This window comes from Triticum urartu, chromosome 6 (assembly GCF_003073215.2).
Source record: "Triticum urartu cultivar G1812 chromosome 6, Tu2.1, whole genome shotgun sequence".
Classification (NCBI taxonomy): Eukaryota; Viridiplantae; Streptophyta; class Magnoliopsida; order Poales; family Poaceae; genus Triticum; species Triticum urartu.
In genome coordinates, this window is record NC_053027.1 from 254,907,525 (window position 1) to 254,931,405 (window position 23,881).

The window sequence follows — 23,881 nt, forward strand, 5'->3', positions numbered from 1 at the left end:
ATATGAGCAGGAAGCCCCCAAGTGATCAATAATATGATAAGCCAATAAGACAAGATACCCATGTTTGAACCGCGCATCATGGCAGCAAATTCTCTTTGGCAACTTTTAATTTTTCTGAGAACTTGAACTTGCGAGAGATGAAATCTTTTTGAGCCGGAATATAAACCAGATATTGAGAGCTTCAAAGCTTTGTGTGAGACAGATTTCCCTTGAGCCGGAATATAAACCGGATATTGAGAGCTTCAATGCTTTGTAGGAGACAGATTCCCTTGAGCCAGATTTTGAACCGGAATCCTTCTTGTTAAGCCGGAAATTTTCTGACGGCCTTTAGATTTTCGCCAATAGGGTAGTAGCCTCCGGGACCGGGTTATTTTTCTCTCCAATGACCCGGAGTTCTTGAATTTACCGAAACCGGCCAATTCTGTCGAGTCATATCATTTTAGCCCCCGAGTCTTAAGATGACTCGAGGAGTTGTCTTGAGATTCTCCATATTTGACCGTGATATAAACCGGCATATAGTTGAACAGCGGAACACTGTAATATGTTGAAGTTGGAGGCAAGATGGTGAGTGGATGACCTTCGCAATACTTGTTATATACTCCCAGTATGAGTCATTCAACAAACTCAGTGACATATCGATCACTTTTGCAATAGACAACTTGCCCTGCATTAAAGAATTTGCAAGACAGAGTATGATAGAGGCTAAGGTGTCCCGATGTTTCGATGAGATGGTGGCTATCGTTTTCTGTGGGAGTCGACCTTGACGATCCGACTACGAACGTGCGAGACGTCGCGCCTTAGCAATCGCTAAACCAACTTTCGAGGGTTATTGACCACGCCGGAGCACGATCAACCTGACCACGAGGGTCTGTTTCCTGCGAGCAAACGAAGAACAAGCAAGAAACTGAGATTGCAATCGGGATATTGCGAATATAAGATGAAAGCTTTATTGATCAAGTTGGGGTTCTGTGACGTCTTGGTCTGGTCGTTGGACACAAACGAAGTACGCGAAGTTGCAGCTATGGCGAACTTTTAATCTAAACAAAACCCAAAGTCTAAACGACGCCCTAAGGGCTGTATATATGGAGGAAGAGAGGGGAATTTCGTGGCCCTTGAGGGTGGGGTCCGAAACCAACCCTAACTCTTGTTTCCCCACACATACGGACTCTAAAAATAGCCTATACTTAAGTATTTCGAAATTACATGGGCCTGGCCCATTAATAAGGTGACGCAGCACCTAGAATAGCCTATGGACGAATATTATGAAGTGGCATCTTGTATATTTCGTCCAAGGCTTCATGCACTCCTTATGGCGGCTTCAAAGTCCTGAAATCATCACTTGTAACTCCGTTCTTGATCCCCTTGCGTCATGCCATCAACTCCATGCGTTGTTCTTGCTCCAATGTTCATCTTTCTCCAAGCTAGGCCCTTCATTTGTAAGCAAAACAAATGTATCCAATTTAGGCAGCATCATAATCTCATGAACATTAGAATCATTACCAAGAAACGAAAGTACCTGGTAATTTAATTGGCGTGCGCGAGCTCTAGTAATTGGTCCAGTATATGTAACAGTAGGGGCTGTGGGTGTAACAATGGTATTGATGTCCTCATCATCCTCCCCTTCTTGAAATGAAGTCGTCCTCGACGGAAGCGCATCTTCCTCACCCAAATAAGGCTTCAAATCTGCAATGTTAAAAGTGGGACTAACCCCAAAATCTACAGGTAGCTCAAGTTTATATGCATTATCATTTATTTTCTCTAACACCTTAAAAGGACCATCAGCACGTGGCATTAGCTTTGATTTGCGCAGATTAGGAAATCTATCTTTACGCAAATGTAACCAAACAAGATCTCCAAGCGCAAACACAACATGTTTTCTACCCTTATCTCCAGCAAGTTTATATTTAGCATTCATACGCTCAATGTTTTCCTTAGTTAACTCATGCATTTTTAAAATCAATTCAGAACGTTCTTTAGCATCAAAATTAACCTTCTCTGAAGATGGAAGAGGCAACAAATCAATAGGTGCACGAGGTAGGAAACCATACACAATTTCAAAAGGGCACATCTTAGTAGTAGAATTCAATGAGCGATTATAAGCAAATTCAATATGAGGCAAGCATTCTTCCCACATTTTCTTTTTATTCTTCAAAACAGCCCTAAGCATAGTAGACAATGTTCTATTGACTACTTCAATTTGTCCATTAGTTTGGGGGTGACAAGTAGTACTAAAAAGCAGCTTAGTCCCCAACTTAGCCCATAAACATCTCCAAAAGTGGCTAAGAAATTTAGTATCATGATCTGAAACAATAGTATTTGGCACACCATGTAAGCGAATAATTTCACGAAAGAACAAATCAGCAACATTAACAGCATCATCGCTTCTATGACATGGTATAAAGTGTGCCATTTTCGAGAACCTATCCACGACAACAAATATGCTATCCCTCCCCTTCTTTGTTCGAGGTAAACCTAAAACAAAGTCCATAGATATATCCTCCCAAGGAACACTAGGTACTGGCAAAGGCATATATAAGCCATGAGGATTGAGTCGTGACTTAGCTCTTTGACATGTAGTGCAGCGAGCAACAAAACGCTCAACATCCCGTCTCATCTTTGGCAAAAAGAAATGTGTAGCAAGTATATCCTCCGTCTTCTTGATGCCAAAGTGTCCCATTAATCCTCCTCCATGCGCCTCCTGCAACAACAAAAGACGAACAGAGCTAGCTGGAATGCATAGCTTGTTAGCACGAAACACAAATCCATCGTTAAGAACGAACTTGTTCCAAGTTCTCCCTTCCTTACAATTCTGCAATACATCTTTAAATTCAGCATCATGAACATATTGATCTTTGATGGTCTCCAAACCAAATATTTTAAAGTCAAGTTGTGAAAGCATAGTATAACGACGAGACAAGGCATCAGCAATAACATTTTCTTTACCCTTCTTGTGTTTAATGACATAAGGGAAAGTCTCAATGAATTCAACCCATTTAGCATGTCTACGGTTCAGTTTTGCTTGACTTTTAATGTGTTTCAAAGATTCATGATCAGAATGTATAACGAATTCCTTGGGCCATAAATAATGTTGCCATGTTTCTAAGGTCCGAACAAGAGCATATAATTCTTTATCATAAGTAGAATAGTTCAGACTAGGCCCACTCATTTTTTTCAGAAAAGTATGCAACAGGTTTTCCATCTTGTAATAACACACCTCCTAATCCAATTCCACTAGCATCACATTCAAGCTCAAAAGTCTTATTGAAATTAGGAAGTTGGAGTAAAGGAGCATGTGTCAACTTATCTTTCAATACCGTGAAGGCTTCTTCCTGTGCGGTACCCCAAACAAAAGGCACATCCTTCTTTGTAAGCTCGTTGAGAGGTGCAACAATGGTGCTGAAATCTCTCACAAAACGCCTATAGAAACCAGCGAGGCCAAGGAAACTCCTCACTTGTGTGACCGTTTTGGGCTGCGGCCAACTCTCAATAGCTTCAATCTTGGCTTTATGAACTTCAATTCCCTGTGGAGTAACAACATAGCCAAGAAAAGATACTCGGTTGGTGCAAAAGGTGCACTTTCCAAGGTTTCCAAACAAATGTGCATCACATAGAGCAATAAAAACAGCACGTAAATGTTCTAAATGTTCCTCCAAAGATTTGCTATAAATCAATATGTCATCAAAGTAAACTACCACAAATCGTCCAATGAAAGCACGTAAAACTTCGTTCATTAACCTCATGAAAGTACTAGGTGCATTAGTTAACCCAAAAGGCATGACTAACCACTCATATAATCCAAACTTAGTTTAAAATGCTGTTTTCCATTCATCACCCAATTTCATACGAATTTGATGGTAACCACTACGCAAATCAACTTTGGAGAATATTGTAGAGCCACTCAATTCATCCAGCATATCATCTAGCCTAGGAATAGGATGACGATAACGAATAGTAATATTATTAATGCCTCTACAATCAACGCACATACGCGACGTACCATCCTTTTTCGGCACTAAAATGATAGGAACAACACAAGGACTAAGGGATTCGCGTATATAACCTTTGTCGAGCAGTTCTTGTACTTGACGCATAATCTCCTTCGTCTCCTCTGGATTGGTATGGTATGGTGCACGGTTGGGTAGCGAAGCACCGGGAATTAAGTCAATTTGATGCTCAATCCCTCGAATAGGTGGTAATCCCGGTGGCACGTCTTGTGGAAAGACGTCAGCGAACTCCTGCAAAATGTTAGTGACAGCAGGGGGCAAAGAGGAAGGCACGTCCTCGAATGAAAATAATGCCTCTTTGCACACAAAAGCATAGCAAAAAGATTTGCTGAAATCTAGCTCATCAATATCAGATTTGGTGGCAAGTAAACCTGCACTTTTCAATTTAATTTCAGAAACAACAGTAGATGGTTTATTATTAGGCTTCATTTGGTGCTCAAATTCTTTTGCCACAATCTGATTTTCACTCTTATTTGTCTCCTGTTTTGCTTTATTAGCTCTATTAATATCATCTTTCAAAATGGAATCAGGAGTCATAGGAAGCAAAGTAATATTTTTATCGTTATGAACAAGAGTATACTGATTGTTTCTACCATGGTGTACAGAATTTTTATCAAATTGCCATGGTCTACCAAGTAATAAGGAACATGCTTGCATAGGTACCACATCACAATCAACATAATCAGCATATGTAGAGATACTAAAATGCACACGAACAGTACGTGTTACCTTAACCTTGCCGCTGTTGTTGAACCATTGGATGTAGTAAGGATGTGGATGTGGTCTTTTGGTGAGAGATAGCTTCTCCACCATCTCCATGCTAGCCAAGTTATTGCAGCTCCCTCCATCTATGATCACGCGAACAGAATGTTCCTTCACAACTCCCTTTGTATGGAACGAATTATGCCTATGATTTTGCTCAGCTTGTGTAACCTGCACACTCAAAACACGTTGAGCAACTAAACAGTCATACCTGTCAGCATCTTCAGGAGCCATGTATTGCGTCTCATGATCAGAATCGTCTCCACCATGTTCGTCACGTGTAATAAGAGCCAAAGTCTCCTCATCATAGTCACTAGCGGACTCATACCCACCATCCTCAGTAACAATCATCACACGCTTAGATGGGCATTCTCTCGCATAATGACCTCCACCCTTGCAACGTCGACAAATAATATCATGTGTTTGCCCTGTTGATGCCATGGATGAAGAAGAGCTCTTTGCAGGCCCAGAAGGTGTGCTCTTGGCAGATAGTGGTGATTGTGCCTGCTTTATTGTATCACGGTTGGAGGTGGTAGCCGACGGAGGCGCCGGTGTAGCAGAACGTGTGGAAGTAGATGATGCACGTGGTGTCCATGATGAAGGTCGACCTGCAGAAAAGTTAGTCCGCGCCAATGCCTGTCGATCCTGCACTTCACGTTCAGCTTTACAAGCAAGATGGAATAAACGAGTGATATTAGTATACTCCTTATACTCTAGAATCGTCTGAATCTCTCTATTTAATCCACCCATAAAACGTGCAAGCATAGCTTCATTCTCCTCAACAATACCACATCTAATCATGCCAGTTTGTAATTCTTGATAATATTCTTCTACAGAATTTTTTCCCTGTCTTAAGCGCTGCAATTTTTGAAGTAATTCACGTTGATAATATGGTGGAACCCAACGAGTACGCATAGCAGTTTTCAAAGCAGCCCAAGTAGCCGGAATAGGATATAATCTACAATGCTCAGACCACCAAACACATGCAAAACTAGTGAAAGCACAAACAGCAGCAGGAACACGTCTCTCCTCGGGATATTGTAAACATGTAAATCGTTGTTCAGTTTCTAACTCCCAAGTAAGATATATATCAGGAACATATCTACCCTCAAATGGTGGAATATTCAATTTTAGTTTAGGGAGATGGTCATGATCTCGTACCTGAGGGTGAGCCCTACCATTGCCATTATTTGCATGTGGACGACCTGGTGGTTGCTGTGCTGTTGGTGGCACGTAGTTCTGATTTTGATCAACCTCATCCTCATAATCTCCCACATAAGCATCCTCCTCCACATCAGCAGTAGGAGCCACAGAAGTATCAACAGCAGCACCAGCAGTTTGGCCCGACTGAAGAGAGACACGGCTCGCTCGGCGGAGGGCTGTTTCCCGACGTGGAGGTAGTCGGTGTTGTTGCTGTTGTTGCAGAGGTGCGGCAGGAGCAGCCGGTGCTGGTGGTGGAAAATGCGAAAGCAATTCAGCAAACTTGTTATCGAGCTTTGTTTCAAACGTCTTCTCCATGCCATCTATCTTCTCCATGGCCTCATCAAATTTGTTTATCACATCTTGCACCTGTCCATTCATCATTTGCTGAAACGTATCATGAAGCTCCTTGTTCGTTAAGTTCTCCCAGTCAGTCTCGTCGGCTTGTGATCCTGGCATGGTTAGCAGCAATAGAAACACACAAGAATATGATCCTACAGACTACTAACAAGTGGTGGTGGTGGCGGGTGTCACAAATCCGTCAAGCAAATCTCAAATTCTTACCAGTTCTTACCCAGCAGCAGGCGGTGATCGGCAACCGTTGTAGTCAAAAACTCTCAAAAGCTTGGAAAGAGCGATTGCCAGGGAGAGTCAAACGCACGACGTAGATGTATGTGGAGCTGGGAAGGCTTATAGTATGGTAGCAAAAAGGGTCAGCAATAATCAATTCAGAGATGCAAAGTTGAATAAACGCTCAACGACGGTACTGTGCTGGTCCTAGGCTAGACCGTGCTAGAGACGCGAGCCTAGAACACTAACAAAATCACGGCGCTGCACGTAAATAAGGGAAAAGCACACTCTGGAACTTTTTTTTCGCTCTTTTTTTGCGCTCCTTTTTTTTTGCGCTCCTCTTTTTTTTGCGAAAAATCACTATAATGGCGAGTGTCTCAAAACTCTTCCCTCGTCAAACTGATAGGATGGGCACAAAATTTTTTTTTCACTTTTTTTTCAGAAATCAGGGCAGCGACGACGAAAAAGTGCGACAAAAAATCACTATGATGGCACGTGGCTCAAAAGACTCAGAAAAGCCTAAAAATAGGATAGGGAAAAAATATTTTTGCCCGTGAAAATTTTGGCCTAAAAACTGCCCGGGGGTCTCCAGACTCTTTTTTTTTTCGAGACCTACGCAGGCAAGGAAACACGAATCGGAAATTAGATTGATCTCAAGAACAAACCTAATATGAGAAGAACTCGGATTGGTGGTGGATATATGGTTGTGGTATATGGCAGCGGTGGTGGTATATGGTAAAAGTGGTAGATGGGCGATGATGATGGTGCGGCGGCGGCGTGACAACTTATGACCAGAACTCGAAACTCTAAAAGACTAGACTCTAAGACCAGCAACTTGACACGACGATGCAATCGCAAATTCAACAAAGCAAAAACCCTAAAAAGATTATGCAAAGGCTCAGATTGGTTCGGATATGATGAACTAACCCTAATTTTTTGTGTGGCTTTTTTTTCGTGGATTGTAGGTATGAAGAACAGACTCGATCTAATCTACGAAAAACTGTAAAAATCTCACCGAGCAACCTGGAAATCTGATACCACTTGATAGAGGCTAAGGTGTCCCGATGTATCGATGAGATGGTGGCTATCGTTTTCTGTGGGAGTCGACCTTGACGATCCGACTACGAACGTGCGAGACGTCGCGCCTTAGCAATCGCTAAACCAACTTCCGAGGGTTATTGACCACGCCGGAGCACGATCAACCTGACCACGAGGGTCTGTTTCCTGCAAGCAAACGAAGAACAAGCAAGAAACTGAGATTGCAATCGGGATATTGCGAATATAAGATGAAAGCTTTATTGATCAAGGTGGGGTTCTGTGACGTCTTGGTCTGGTCGTTGGACACAAACGAAGTACGCGAAGTTGCAGCTATGGCGAACTTTTAATCTAAACAAAACCCAAAGTCTAAACGACGCCCTAAGGGCTGTATATATGGAGGAAGAGGGGGGGAATTTCGTGGCCCTTGAGGGTGGGGTCCGAAACCAACCCTAACTCTTGTTTCCCCACACATACGGACTCTAAAAATAGCCTATACTTAAGTATTTCGAAATTACATGCGCCTGGCCCATTAGTAAGGTGACGCAGCACCTAGAATAGCCTATGGACGAATATTATGAAGTGGCATCTTGTATATTTCGTCCAAGGCTTCATGCACTCCTTATGGCGGCTTCAAAGTCCTGAAATCATCACTTGTAACTCCGTTCTTGATCCCCTTGCGCATGCCATCAACTCCATGCGTGTTCTTGCTCCAATGTTCATCCTTCTCCAAGCTAGGCCCTTCATTTGTAAGCAAAACAAATGTATCCAATTTAGGCAGCATCATAATCTCATGAACATTAGAATCATTACCAAGAAACGAAAGTACCTGGTAATTTAATTGGCGTGCGCGAGCTCTAGTAATTGGTCCAGTATATGTAACAGTAGGGGCTGTGGGTGTAACAATGGTATTGATGTCCTCATCAGAGTAATTGCTCTTTTAAAGAAATGAATATGTAAAAAATATATTGGATGCATTTCACCTGATATATTAAGCCGGAAACTATTTGTCACGGAATCGATGACCACTGCGGTCAAGACGGCAAGTTGATGTAGACCGAGCCGTGGGGACGGCGACTTGCGCACATTCGTTGAATAGCGAGCAGGCGCGGTTCCGGCAAATCGATGTAAACCGGGCCGCAAGGGTGGTGGCTCACGCGCGTCCACTTGCTGGGTAATGTATCACGGACAAACATCGGGCGCAAAGGTTGCTAGCGCGTGCTCTGTACCCGTGGTATAAACCACGTTTGTAGTGAATAATTGTGCTGCGTACAAAAAATATAGCAGGGCGGAGTAGTACTGCCGAGATATTTTAATATGTACATAAAAATAGATAGGGTGAATAGCACCTGGTATCTTTATCGGATGAACGCAGACGCCGATGCTGGATAATGCACCGTGGTGCTTTGACTTTTTACAAAGGAATTGGTCTGATGTATACTGTTGAAAATGAGTAGCAATACTAGCTCTCTTGTCTTTGAGTGCCCAGCATGATTGAGATCTCCACGTGGGGAAACAATCCCCCCTTTTTTCCTTAGCAAATCCAAAGTAGCACATGGCAATTGGCATGTCGTGCTTAGTAGCTTTTACCTTATGCTGTTTTTCCTTAGAAAACCTGTGCCAGTAGATGCAGCATTTCACCTCGCCGTTGCTTCTGTAATCAGACATATGTATGCCAACATAGAATGCTTGATGTGCTAAGATGAGAGTTGCAATGCGCATAAAACGGCATCGTCTTAATATTTGATCAAACTTCATTCAATTGCCATGATGGACTCTGTTTTCTCTAGTGTAGGTTTCTTGTCTCATCTGTCTGGACTCTCCGCTTTACCAACTCTGTGTGAAACCACAGGCAGAAGGTGACTCGATGCGATGGTGACGGCGGGTCGGCGACTTGCGAGGCGGCGGTTCGATTCGGTCGCAATGGCTACTCGGTGACGGCAGCTTGATGCCGTACCCATGAAGGTAAGCATAAACAAAGTTGTGCCTCGGAGGAGGTAGTCAACCGGCAAAGTGCGCCGGCAAGGGCGGCTCAGCCACAGCCGGTTTGTCGAGGTTGTGGTGGCGCAGGCACTCAGAGGCAGAGCTGGTGAAGGACGCGGGGCCACCTGGAAGTGATGGAGGCATGTTGGCGGCTCAGGCGAGCCACGGGTCAGAGGCGAACCCAGGCGGTGACGCGGTGCCGCGGGCGGCTTGGCAGGCTCAACATAGGCGAGTGGTGAGGTGGCTCCGGCAGGTCCGCGAGGTCGGGCGGAGTCAAAGAAGATCTCGGTGAGGAGAGGGCAGAGGCAGAGCCGCGACGGCGGCTGACACAAGTGGCGGCTCAAAGCAAGAACTTGGCAGAGACGGGACCCAGCCAAAGTGCACTGAGGGAGTCCTGGACTAAGGGGTCCTCGGGCGTCCGGCCTGTTAGCCATGGGCCAGACTGATGAGCTATGAAGATACGAAGACCGAAGACTGCACCCGTGTCCGTACATGACTCTCCTTGGCGTGGAAGGCAAGCTTGGCGACTGGATATGTAGATTCCCTTTTTTGTAACCGACCTTGTGTAACCCTAGATCCTCTCAGTGTCTATATAAACTGGAGGACTTAGTCCGGATAGGACACTCACCATCATAGCCATACAAGCTAGACCTCTAGGGTTTAGCCATTACGATCTCGAGGTAGATCAACTCTTGTAATACTCATATTCATCAATATCTATCAAGAAGGACGTAGGTGTAACGCCCTCGATGCGGCTATATCTCCCACGTGTCGAAGCACGACTTAGAGGCATAACCGCATTGAAAGCAATGTCGCAAGTGAGGTAATCTTCACACAACCCATGTAATACATAAGGGAAAGAGATACATAGTTGGCTTACAATCGCCACTTCACACAATACATGAATAAAGCATTACAACATCCAAATACAATCAAGGTCCGACTACGGAACCAAAATAAAAGAAGAACCCCAAATGCGACAAGGTCCCCGATCGACCCCAACTAGGCTCCACTACTGATCAACTAGAACGAAACAACACAAAGGACAAGATCTTCATCGAGCTCCTCCTTGAGCTTGGTTGCGTCACCTTCACGGACTCATCGGCACCTGCAAACTGGTTTTGGAAGTATCTGTGAGTCACGGAGACTCAGCAATCTCACACCCTCACGATCAAGACTATTTAAGCTTATGGGTAAGGTAAAGGTATGAGGTGGAGCTGCAGCAAGCGACTAGCATATATGGTGGCTAACCTATTCGCAAAAGAGAGCGAGAAGAGAAGGCAAAGCACGATCGTGAAACTATGATCAAGAAGTGATCCTAGAACAACCCACGTCAAGCATAACTCCAACACCGTGTTCACTTCCCGGACTCCGCCGGAAAGAGACCATCACGGTAACACACGCGGTTGATGTATTTTAATTAAGGTCAACTTCAGGTTTTCTACAACCGGACATTAACAAATTCCCATTTGCCCATAACCGCGGGCACGGCTTTTGAAAGTTCAAAACCCTGCAGGGGTGTCCCAACTTAGCCCATAACAAGCTCTCATGGTCAACGAAGGATATTCCTTCTAGCGGGAAGACCCGATCAGACTCGGAATCCCGGTTACAAGACATTTCAAGAAGGTAAAACTAAACCAGCAACACCGCCCGAATGTGCCGACAAATCCCGATAGGAGCTGCACATATCTCGTTCTCAGGGCACACCGGATTGTCCAAGGTACGGGTAGGCCAGCCTAGAGTTGCCCCTGGTGGCCACCGGCAGCTGACAGGTTGGACCAACACTCAGAGGAGCACTGGCCCGGGGGGTAAAATAATGATGACCCTCAGGAGCGCGACTCCCAAGGGAAAAGAAAAGGCTAGGTGGCGAATGGTAAAACCAATGTTGGGCATTGCTGGAAGAGTTTTATTCAAGGTGAACTGTCAAGGGGTTCCCATTATACCCAACCGCGTAAGGAACGCAAAATCCGGGAACATAACACCGATATGACGGAAACTAGGGCGGCAAGAGTGGAACAAAACACCAGGCATAAGGCCGAGCCTTCCACCCTTTACCAAGTATATAGATGCATTAATTAAATAAGATATATTGTGATATCCCAACAAGTAAACATGTTCCAACAAGGAACAACATCTCCATGTTCCAACAAGGAACAACATCTCCATGTTCCAACAAGGAACAAACTTCAATCTTCACCTGCAACTAACAACGCTATAAGAGGGGATGAGCAAAGCGGTAACATAGCCAAACAATGGTTTGCTAGGACAAGGTGGGTTAGAGGCTTGGCTTAACAATATGGGAGGCATGCTAAGCAAGTGGTAGGTATCGCAGCATAGGCATAGCAAAAGAGCGAGCAACTAGCAAGCAAAGATAGAAATGATTTCGAGGGTATGGTCATCTTGCCTGAAATCCTGCAAGGAAGAAGAACGAGTCCATGAAGAAGTCAAACGGTCATAGTCGAACGGTTCCTCACAATGCGACGTTATCGGAACCAACCCGAAGAAACAACACCGGAAAGGAGCAAACAACATAGTAAACAACCAACACATGACCATGGCATGATGCACAACCAAGTATGATGCATGTCCGGTTTAATGAAGCATGGCATGGCAAAGTGCACAAGCAATCCTACAAATTAAGTGGAGCTCAATATGCAACGAGTTGCATATTGACGAAACACCACATTCAAGTTATTTAGTTCGATCTCGTTTATGTACCCAACAAGATTAAATGTTGTTAGCATGGCAAGAGGGTGAAGCAAAGTAAAACTACCTATCTAGTCAAGTTTAGATGAGGCCGGAAGTAACGAACAACAATTCCAGAAACTCCTCATATGCATATATTAGGTTTGGTACTGTTCTGCCCTAAACATAATTTTAGAGTTGTTAGGCATGCAAAACAAGTACCCCATGTTAAACTAGGCATTTTTCTACCCCATTTACATATAAAGTTTATTAAATTTGGAGCTACTGTTATTTAGTTATGAATTAAATCATTTTAGCATGGCATTTAAGCAAATTTAAACAAACAACATTTTAAACATTTTAAACATGGCTGAAAGTTGAATAATATTAAACTAGACAAAATTCTAAGCAAGTTTCATATATAAATCATTTTAAACCTGCACGGTTGTTAAGTTATTATATGCATGATGTATGAGGGCTTTTCTGTAAAACTATGATCTCTGGAATAAAAGGAAAATCGCCGCACTGAAAAAAATACCAATGGGCCGAAACATGGCAGGCTGGACCAACAGAGAGAAAAAAACAAAAAACAAAAAAGGGGGGCACTGGGGCCTCACCATGGGCTTTGGCCCAAGGCGGTGGAGAGGAAGGAGGCCCGCAGAGGGCACGCTGGGCCGGCCTGCTTGGCTCGATCGAAAGGGTCAACGAAGCCTGGTCTCGCTCGTGTTCTGACGAAGCTGAAGAACGCAGTGGTTCGGTGCAGCGAAACATGGCAGCAGGGCGGCGACCGGTCTTTGGAGCGACGCAGGAGGAGTTGGCGTGACAGCTTCAGGGACTTGGCGAGGCTCCAGGACGGTGCGGCGGTGGATCCGGGCATGGGGAGAGGCGCGATGCAGGCGGGGCATGGTCAACAGGAGCGGGACGAGGCGCTGCTGTCCTCTTCTCCGAAGAAACAGAAACAGCAGCAGGGGTTTGAAGCAGGGGCTCTCCGGCAAGGGCACCATCGACCGGGGACGGGGCCTAGCTGCCGGGATCCGGCCGGAACGGGCAAGTGCGGCGGAGTGCCAGTCGGATCTGGTCGGAGATTGCGTGGATCCGTGGTGGACGGTGACGAACAGCGAGCGACAGGGTTCCTGCACTCCACGGAAGAGAGAGCCATGAGAGGAGGAGGAGAAGCAAGATGGGGAGAAGGAAGGAGAGGGAAGCCTGGCACTGGCCTGGGTCGGGGCGATGCTTGCGAGGGTCAACAACGAGGACAGCGGGGCAGAGCAGTGGCTTGCGGGGGCTCCTCTCCTCTCGATGGAGCTCGGGAACGAGGGCACAGGGAGGCAGCAGCCTCGGGCAGAGGAGGAAGAGGAAGGAGCTCCGGTGGCTTCGCTTGCTGCTGCTGGTGGTAGCCGGTGGAGCTCGAGCGAGGTCCGCCGAGGTGGCTTGGTGGTGTTGAGATCGAGGAGGAGGGGATCCCGAGAAAGAGGAGAGTAGGTGGAGTGGCAGCGGCGATGGGACAAACAGCCTAAATTTTAGGGTTGGTCAATATATATACGTTATTGGATTAGGTTAGGGGGGTATTCGGTCCGTCCGATCGTAATCGGGCGGTCGAGAAAAATAGACTAAGAAGTTCAATTAACAAAACGGAGACATTTTGTAGATGTTTGGGGATGTTCCGGACCCAACGGTGACGACTGCCCGGGTCGGGTCCGGGACAACTTTCGGGCGCGCGCGAGGAGGGTCGCGGGCTGACGATAGAGGTTAGGTTGGGTCTAGCGGATTGTGAAGAGCGGGTTGGTCTGAGAGAAGAGGGGAGAGATGCAGCTCGGCACGGTTTTCGGAGACCGAAAATGTCCGACGTTAGACCGGCTATATTGCCGCTATAGTTATCCGTTGGGGCATCAAACGGTCTCCGAATGCGATGAAACTTGACAGGCGGTCTATCTATATTATAATAATACCACACGTCAACTCTCATCCCATTCCGAGAACATTTTCCGGCCACTTATAAAATACTATTTCGAACATGCCGCGGGCGCGTGCAAGTGTGGTTGGGCTCACAACGGACAACGGATGGAACTGGGGGAACCCGGATGGATGCAAGTTTTGAAAACATGATGATGCAATGCACATGATGACATGACAAGATGCAACACGCAAGCGAATGACAAGGCAACAACAACGAAACACCGGAAGACACCTGGCGCAACGGTCTCGGGGCATTATAGTAGGGTATTACCTCCATAGAGAGGGCCCGAACCTGGGTAAACATCATGTTCCTTGTCTCCTGTTACCATCGACCTTACACGCACAGTTCGGGACCCCTACTTGAGATCCGCCGGTTTTGACACCGACATTGGTGCTTTCATTGTGAGTTCCACTGTGCTGTCGCTAAAAGGTTTAACGGCCCCTTCAATCATCCATAATGACGCTGTCCAAGGAGAAACTTTCCTCCTCGGACAGATCTTCGTGTTAGGTGGCTTCGCATGATACGTCTCCAACGTATCTATAATTTTTGATTGCTCCATGCTATATTATCTACCGTTTTGGACATTATTGGGCTTTATTATCCACTTTTATATTATTTTTGGGACTAACCTATTAACCGGAAGCCGAGCCCAGAATTGCTGTTTTTTTTGCCTATTTCAGGGTTTCGAAGAAAAGGAATATCAAACGGAGTCCAAACGGAATGAAACCTTCGGGAACGTGATTTTCTCACCGAACGTGATCCAGGGGACTTGCACCCTACGTCAAGAAACGAAAGAGGAGGCCACGAGGTAGGGGGCGCGCCTACCCCCCAGGCGCGCCCTCCACCCTCGTGGGCCCCCTGTTGCTCCACCGACATACTCCTTCCTCTTATATATACCTACGTAGCCCCAAACGATCAGATACGGAGCCAAAACCCTAATTCCACCGCCGCAACTTTCTGTATCCACGAGATCCCATCTTGGGGCCTGTTCCGGAGCTCCACCGGAGGGGCATCGATCATGGAGGGCTTCTACACCAACACCATAGCCCCTCCGATGAAGTGTGAGTAGTTTACCTCAGACCTACGGGTCCATAGTTAGTAGCTAGATGGCTTCTTCTCTCTTTTTGGATCTCAATACAATGTTCTCCCCCTCTCTTGTGGAGATCTATTCGATGTAATCTTCTTTTTGCGGTGTGTTTGTTGAGATCGATGAATTGTGGGTTTATGATCAAGTCTATCTATGAACAATATTTGAATCTTCTCTGAATTCTTTTATGTATGATTGGTTATCTTTGCAAGTCTCTTCGAATTATCTATTTGGTTTGGCCTACTAGACTGATCTTTCTTGCAATGGGAGAAGTGCTTAGCTTTGGGTCCAATCTTGCGGTGTCCTTTCCCAGTGACAGTAGGGGCAGCAAGGCACGTATTGTATTGTTGCCATCGAGGATAACAAGATGGGGTTTTCATCATATTGCATGAGTTTATCCCTCTACATCATGTCATCTTGCTTAAGGCGGTACTCTGTTTTCATTAACTTAATACTCTAGATGCATGTTGGATAGCGGTCGATGAGTGGAGTAATAGTAGTAGATGCAGGCAGGAGTCGGTCTACTTGTCTCGGACGTGATGCCTATATACATGATCATACCCAGATATTCTCATAACTATGCTCAATTTTGTCAATTGCTCAACAGTAATTTGTTCACCCACCGTAGAATACTTATGCTCTCGAGAGAAGCCACTAGTGAAACCTATGGCCCCCGGGTCTATCTTCATCATATTAATCTCCCAATACTTAGTTATTTCCTTTGCTTTTTATTTTACTTTGCATCTTTATCACAAACATACCAAAAATATTGTCTTATCATATCTATCAGATTTCACTCTCGTAAGTGGCCGTGTAGGGATTGACAACCCCTTATCACGTTGGTTGCGAGGATTTATTTGTTTTGTGCAGGTACAAGGGACTGGCGCGTAGCCTCCTACTGGATTGATACCTTGGTTCTCAAAAACTGAGGGAAATACTTATGCTACTTTGCTGTATCATCCCTTCCTCTTCGAGGAAAACCAACGCAGTGCTCAAGAGGTAGCAAGAAGGATTTCTGGCGCCGTTGCCAGGGAGGTCTACGCAAAAGTCAATATACCAAGTACCCATCACATACCCTTATCTCCCGCATTAAATTATTTGCCATTTGCCTCTCGTTTTCCTCTCCCCCACTTCACCCTTGCCGTTTTATTCGCCCTCTCTCTCTATCCTCCCTCTCTTTGTCGTTTGCCTCTTTTTGCCCGCTTTTTGTTTGCTTGTGTGTTAGTTTGCTTGCTTGTCATGATGGCTCAAGATAACACTAAATTGTGTGACTTCACCAATACCAACAATAATGATTTTATTAGCACTCCGATTGCTCCTCTTACCGATGCTGAATCTTGTGAAATTAATACTGCTTTGCTGAATCTTGTCATGAAAGATCCGTTTTCCGGCCTTCCTAGTGAAGATGTCGCTACCCATCTAAATAGCTTCGTTGATTTGTGTGATATGCAAAAGAAGAAAGATGTGAATAATGATATTGTTAAATTGAAGCTATTTCCTTTTTCGCTTAGAGATCGTGCTAAAGCTTGGTTTTCGTCTTTGCCTAAAAATAGTATTGATTCATGGAATAAGTGCAAAGATGCTTTTATCTCTAAGTATTTTCGTCCCGCTAAGATCATCTCCCTTAGAAACGATATTATGAATTTTAAGCAACTTGATCATGAACATATTGCACAGGCTTGCGAGAGAATGAAATTAATGATACGTAATTGCCCTACTCATGGTTTGAATTTGTGGATGATTATACACAATTTTTATGCCGGATTGAATTTTGCGTCTAGAAATCTTTTAGATTCGGCCGCGGGAGGCACTTTTATGGAAATCACTTTAGGAGAAGCTACTAAACTCCTAGATAATATTATGGTTAATTATTCTCAATGGCATACTGAAAGATCTAGTAATAAAAAGGTGCATACGATAGAAGAAATTAATGTTTTGAGTGGAAAGATGGGTGAACTTATGAAATTATTTGCTAGTAAGAGTGTTTCTTCCGATCCTAATGATATGCCCTTGTCTACTTTGATTGAGAATAATAATGAATCTATGGATGTGAATTTTGTTGGTGGGAACAATTTTGGTAACAACGCGTATAGAGGAAATTTCAATCCTAGGCCTTATCCTAGTAATCCCTCTAATAATTATGGTAATTACTACAACAATTCTTATGGAAATTATAATAAGATGCCCTCTGATTTTGAATCTAATATTAAAGAATTTATTACCTCGCAAAAGAATTTCAATGCTTTAATGGAAGAAAAATTGCTTAAGATTGATGAGTTGGCTAGGAACGTTGATAGAATTTCTCTTGATGTTGATTCTTTGAAACTTAGATCTATTACACCTAAGCATGATATCAATGAGTCTCTCAAATCCATGATAATTTCCATTGATGAGTGCAAAGAAAGAACCGCTAGGATGCGTGCTAAGAAAGATGCCTTTATAAGAGCGTGTTCTTCTAGTTCCTATGAAAATAAAGATGAAGATCTAAAAGTTATTGATGTGTCCCCTATTAAATATTTGTTTTGCAATATCAATCTTGATAATGATGGGACTGAATATGATCCACCTTTACCTAGAAGGCATTCCAAGAATTCAGAATTTTTTGATCTTGATGCTAAAATTGATAAAAGTGGGATTGAAGAAATTAAAACCCTAGATGTTGCTAAACCCACTATTATGGATTTCAAGGAATTTAACTATGAAAATTTCTCTTTGATTGATTGTATTTCCTTGTTGCAATCCGTGCTAAATTCTCCTCACGCTTATAGTCAAAATAAAGCGTTTACTAAACATATCGCTGATGCCTTGATGCAATCTTATGAAGAAAAACTTGAATTGGAAGTTTCTATCCCTAGAAAACTTTATGATGAGTGGGAACCAACTATTAAAATTAAAATTAAAGATCATGAATGCTATACTTTATGTGATTTGGGTGCTAGTGTTTCCACGATTCCAAAGACTTTGTGTGATTTGTTAGGTTTCCGTGATTTTGATGATTGCTCTCTAAACTTGCACCTTGCGGATTCCACTATTAAGAAACCTATGGGAATAATTAATGATGTTCTTATTGTTGCAAATAGGAATTATGTGCCCGTAGATTTTATTGTTCTTGAGATAGATTGCAATCCTTCATGTCCTATTATTCTTGGTAGACCTTTCCTTAGAACGATTGGTGCAATTATTGATATGAAGGAAGGAAATATTAGATTCCAATTTCCATTGAGGAAAGGCATGGAACACTTTACTAGAAAGAAAATTAAATTACCTTATAAATCTATTATGAGAGCCACTTATGTATTGCCTACCAAAGATGGCAATACCTAGATCTATCCTTGCTTGTTATGCCTAGCTAGGGGCGTTAAACGATAGCGCTTGTTGTGACGCAACCCAATTTTATTTTTATTCCTTACTTTTTGCACCTGTTTAGTAATAAATAATTTATCTAGCCTCTGTTTTGGTTATGTATTTTTTGTGTTTAATTAGTGTGTGTGCCAAGTAGAACCGTTGGGAAGACTTGGGGAAAGTCTTGTTAAACTTGCTGTAAAAATCAGAAACTTTAGCGCTCACGAGAACTGCTTCCATTTTTATTTGGAAAGTGATATTTAGTTAATTATTTTTGCAGATGATTAATATATAAATTCATCACGTCCAGAAATTTATTTTAGAATTTTTGGGGTTCCAGATCTTGCGCTAGCTACAGATTACTACAGACTGTTCTGTTTTTGACAGATTCTGTTTTTCGTGTGTTGTTTGCTTATTTTGATGAATCTATGGCTAGTAAAATAGTTTATAAACCATAGAGAAGTTGGAATACAGTAGGTTTAACACCAATATAAATAAAGAATGAGTTCATTACAGTACCTTGAAGTGGTCTTTTGTTTTCTTTCGCTAACGGAGCTCATGAGATTTTCTACTTTTAATTTGTGTTGTGAAGTTTTCAAGTTTTGGGTAAATATTTGATGGGTTATGGAACAAGGAGTGTCAAGAGCCTAAGCTTGGGGATGCACATGGCACCCCCAAGATAATCTAAGGACACCTAAAAATCCAAAGCTTGGGGATGCCCCAGAAGGCATCCCCTCTTTCGTCTACTTCTATCGGTAACTTTACTTGGAGCTATATTTTTATTCACCACATGATATGTGTTGGAGCGTCTTGTATGATTTGAGTCTTTACTTTTTAGTTTACCACAATCATCCTTGCTGTACACACCTTTTTAGAGAGCCATGCATGATTTGGAATTTGTTAGAATACTCTATGTGCTTCGCTTATATCTTTTGAGTTATATAGTTTTGCTCTAGTACTTCACTTATATCTTTTAGAGCACGGTGGTGGATTTGTTTTATAGAAACTATTGATCTCTCATGCTTCGCTTAGATTATTTTGAGAGTCTTAAATAGCATGGTAATTTGCTTAAAATCCTAATATGCTAGGTATTCAAGATTAGTAAAAAAAATCTTATGAGTGTTTTGAATACTAAGAGAAGTTTGATGCTTGATTGTTTTGAGATATCGAGGTAATAATATCAAAGTCGTGCTAGTTGAGTAGTTGTGAAATTGAGAAATTCTTGTGTTGAATTTTGCAAGTCCCGTAGCATGCACATATGGTAAACGTTATGTAACAAATTTTAAACATGAGGTGTTATTTGATTGTCCTCCTTATGAGTGGCGGTCGGGGACGAGTGATGGTCTTTTCTTACCAATATATCCCCCTAGGAGCATGCGCGTAGTGCCGAGGTTTTTGATGACTTGTAGATTTTGCAATAAGTATGTGAGTTCTTTATGACTAATGTTGAGTCCATGGATTATACACACTCTCACCCTTCCATCCTTGCTAGCCTCTTCGGTACCGTGCATTGCCCTTTCTCACATTGAGAGTTGGCGCAAACTTCGCCGGTGCATCCAAACCCCGTGATATGATACGCTATTTCACACATAAACCTCCTTATATCTTCCTTAAAACAGCCACCATACCTACCTATTATGACATTTCCATAGCCATTCCGAGATATATTGCCATGCAACTTTCGACCATTCCGTTTATCATGACACATTCATTATTGTCATATTGCTTAGCATGATCATATAGTTGACATAGTATTTGTGGCAAAGCCACAGTTCATAATTCTTTCATACATGTCACTCTTGGTCCATTGCATATCCCGGTACACCGCCGGAGGCATTCATATAGAGTCATCTTTTGTTCTAGTATCGAGTTGTAATCATTGAGTTGTATAATAAATAGAAGTGTGATGATCATCATTTTCTAGAACATTGTCCCAAGTGAGGAATTAAAAAAAAGAGAGAGAGAAAGGCAATATAAAAAAAGAGAAAGGCCATATAAAAAAAGAAAAAGGCCTAAATAAAAAAAATGAGAGAAAAAAGAGAGAAGGGACAATGTTACTATCCTTTGCCACACTTGTGCTTCAAAGTAGCACCATAACCTTCATGATAGAGAGTCTCTTGTTTTGTCACTTTCATATACTAGTGGGAATTTTCATTATAGAACTTGGCTTGTATATTCCAACAATGGGCCTCGTCAAGTGCCCTAGGTCTTCGTGAGCAAGCAAGTTGGATGCACACCCACTTAGTTTCTTTTGTTGAGCTTTCATACATTTATAGCTCTAGTGCATCCGTTGCATGGCAATCCCTACTCCTTGCATTAACATCAATCGGTGGGCATATCCATAGCCCATTGATTAGCCTCGTTGATGTGAGACTTTCTCCTTTTTTGTCTTCTCCACATAACCCCCCTCATTATATTCTATTCCACCCATAGTGCTATGTCCATGGCTCGCGCTCATATATTGCGTGAAAGTTTATAGGTTTGAGATTACTAAAGTATGAAACAATTGCTTGGCTTGTCATCGGGGTTGTGCATGATGAGAGCATTCTTGTGTGACGAAAATGGAGCATGACTAACCTATATGATTTTGTAGGGATGAACTTTCTTTGGCCATGTTATTTTGAGAAGACATAATTGCTTTGTTAGTATGCTTGAAGTATTATTATTTTTATGTCAATATGAACTTTTGTCTTGAATCTTTTGGATCTGAATATTCATACCACAATTAAGAAGAATTACATTAAAATTATGCCAAGTAGCACTCCACATCAAAAATTCCGTTTTTATCATTTACCTACTCGAGGACGAGCAGGAATTAAGCTTGGGGATGCTTGATACGTCTCCAACGTATCTATAATTTTTGATTGCTCCATGCTATATTATCTACTGTTTTGGACATTATTGGGCTTTATTATCCACTTTTATATTATTTTTGGGACTAACCTATTAACCGGAGGCCCAGCCCAGAATTGATGTTTTTGCCTATTTCAGGGTTTCGAAGAAAAGGAATATCAAACGGAGTCCAAACGGAATGAAACATTCGGGAACGTGATTTTCTCACCGAACGTGATCCAGGGGACTTGGACCCTACGTCAAGAAACAAAAGAGGAGGCCACGAGGTAGGGGGGCGTGCCTACCCCCCAGGTGCGCCCTCCACCCTCATGGGCCCCCTATTGCTCCACCGACGTACTCCTTCCTCCTATATATACCTACGTACCCCAAACGATCAAATATGGAGCCAAAACCCTAATTCCACTGCCGCAACTTTCTATATCCACGAGATCCCATCTTGGGGCCTATTTCGGAGCTCCGCTGGAGGGGGCATCGATCACGGAGGGCTTCTACATCAACACCATAGCCCCTCCGATGAAGTGTGAGTAGTTTACCTCATACCTACGGGTCCATAGTTAGTAGCTAGATGGCTTCTTCTCTCTTTTTGGATCTCAATACAATGTTCTCCCCCTCTCTTGTGGAGATCTATTCGATGTAATCTTGTTTTTGCGGTGTGTTTGTTGAGACCGATGAATTGTGGGTTTATGATCAAGTCTATCTATGAACAATATTTGAATCTTCTCTGAATTCTTTTATGTATGATTGGTTATCTTTGCAAGTCTCTTCGAATTATCAGTTTGGTTTGGCCTACTAGATTGATCTTTCTTGCAATGGGAGAAGTGCTTAGCTTTGGGTCCAATCTCGCGGTGTCCTTTCCCAGTGACAGTAGGGGCAGCAAGGCACATATTGTATTGTTTCCATCGAGGATAACAAGATGGGGTTTTCATCATATTGCATGAGTTTATCCCTCTACATCATGTCATCTTGCTTAAGGCGTTACTCTGTTTTCATTAACTTAATACTCTAGATGCATGCTGGATAGCGGTCGATGAGTGGAGTAATAGTAATAGATGCAGGCAGGATTTTGTCTACTTGTCTCGGACGTGATGCCTATATACATGATCATACCTAGATATTCTCATAACTATGCTCAATTTTGTCAATTGCTCAACAGTAATTTGTTCACCCACTGTAGAATACTTATGCTCTCGAGAGAAGCCACTAGTGAAACCTATGGCCCCCGGGTCTATCTTCATCATATTAATCTCCCAATACTTAGTTATTTCCTTTGCTTTGATTTTACTTTGCATCTTTATCACAAAAATACCAAAAATCTTATCTTATCATATCTATCAGATCTCACTCTTGTAAGTGGCCGTGTAGGGATTGACAACCCCTTATCGCATTGGTTGCGAGGATTTATTTGTTTTGTGCAGGTACGAGGGACTGGCGCGTAGCCTCCTACTGGATTGATACCTTGGTTCTCAAAAACTGAGGGAAATACTTACGCTACTTTGCTGCATCATCGCTTCCTCTTCGGGGAAAACCAACGCAGTGCTCAAGAGGTAGCATCGCATTGTGGCCCAATTCGCTTGGCCATCTGGAGCAGATCGAAAGCTACGCCCTGGCCATCAGGTCAGATTTGGGAGCTTGAACTACATTGCGGACACCCGTGGAGACTTGATCTTCGCCGGATTCGAGATCGCGGTAGCCGCTCCCGGTCGCCCCGATGATCATGACCTAAATCTGTCATCAGGCTGCATCCTGGAGATTGCTCTTGTAACCGCTCTGGCCCTAGATCCGGAGCAAGCCACGCCACCCAAGGATGGGAGGATCAACCCCACCACGGAGGCCACAGATTCCACGACGTTGGAGCCGCGTATAGACTTAACCTCTCACGACGTCTCTGTCAGCGTAACTCTGGACTCGTCTCCGTCCATAAGTTCCGAACCACGTGAGGCCGCGGACGCCGAGCTTGATCATTTATCGATCTTCGAATTCAGCGCCGCAGACATCTTCTAGCGCTCGCCTTTGGGCGATGTGCTAAACTCGTTAAAAAACCTGTCCTTGACAGAGGACTCACAGCCGAACTATATCCGGCTCAAACTAGGGGTTGACGGTGGAGAATTTCGCTGCCCACCCGCCACCCACTTCATAGCCACGGTCGAGGATTTAACCGACGAACTTGACTACGACTCCGAGGACATCGACGGTATGGACGACGATGCCGGAGAAGAAGATGTCCAGAACCCACCGTTCACCGGACGCTGGACGACCACTTCCTCGTATGATGTATACATGGTGGATGCACCAAAGGAGAACAACGGCGAGGACAAGGAAGATCCAGCTGAGGATAAACCTTCTGAAATACAGTCCAAGCGCCGACGTTAGCGGCGCCGCTCTAAGTCACGCCGCAGTAAAGAC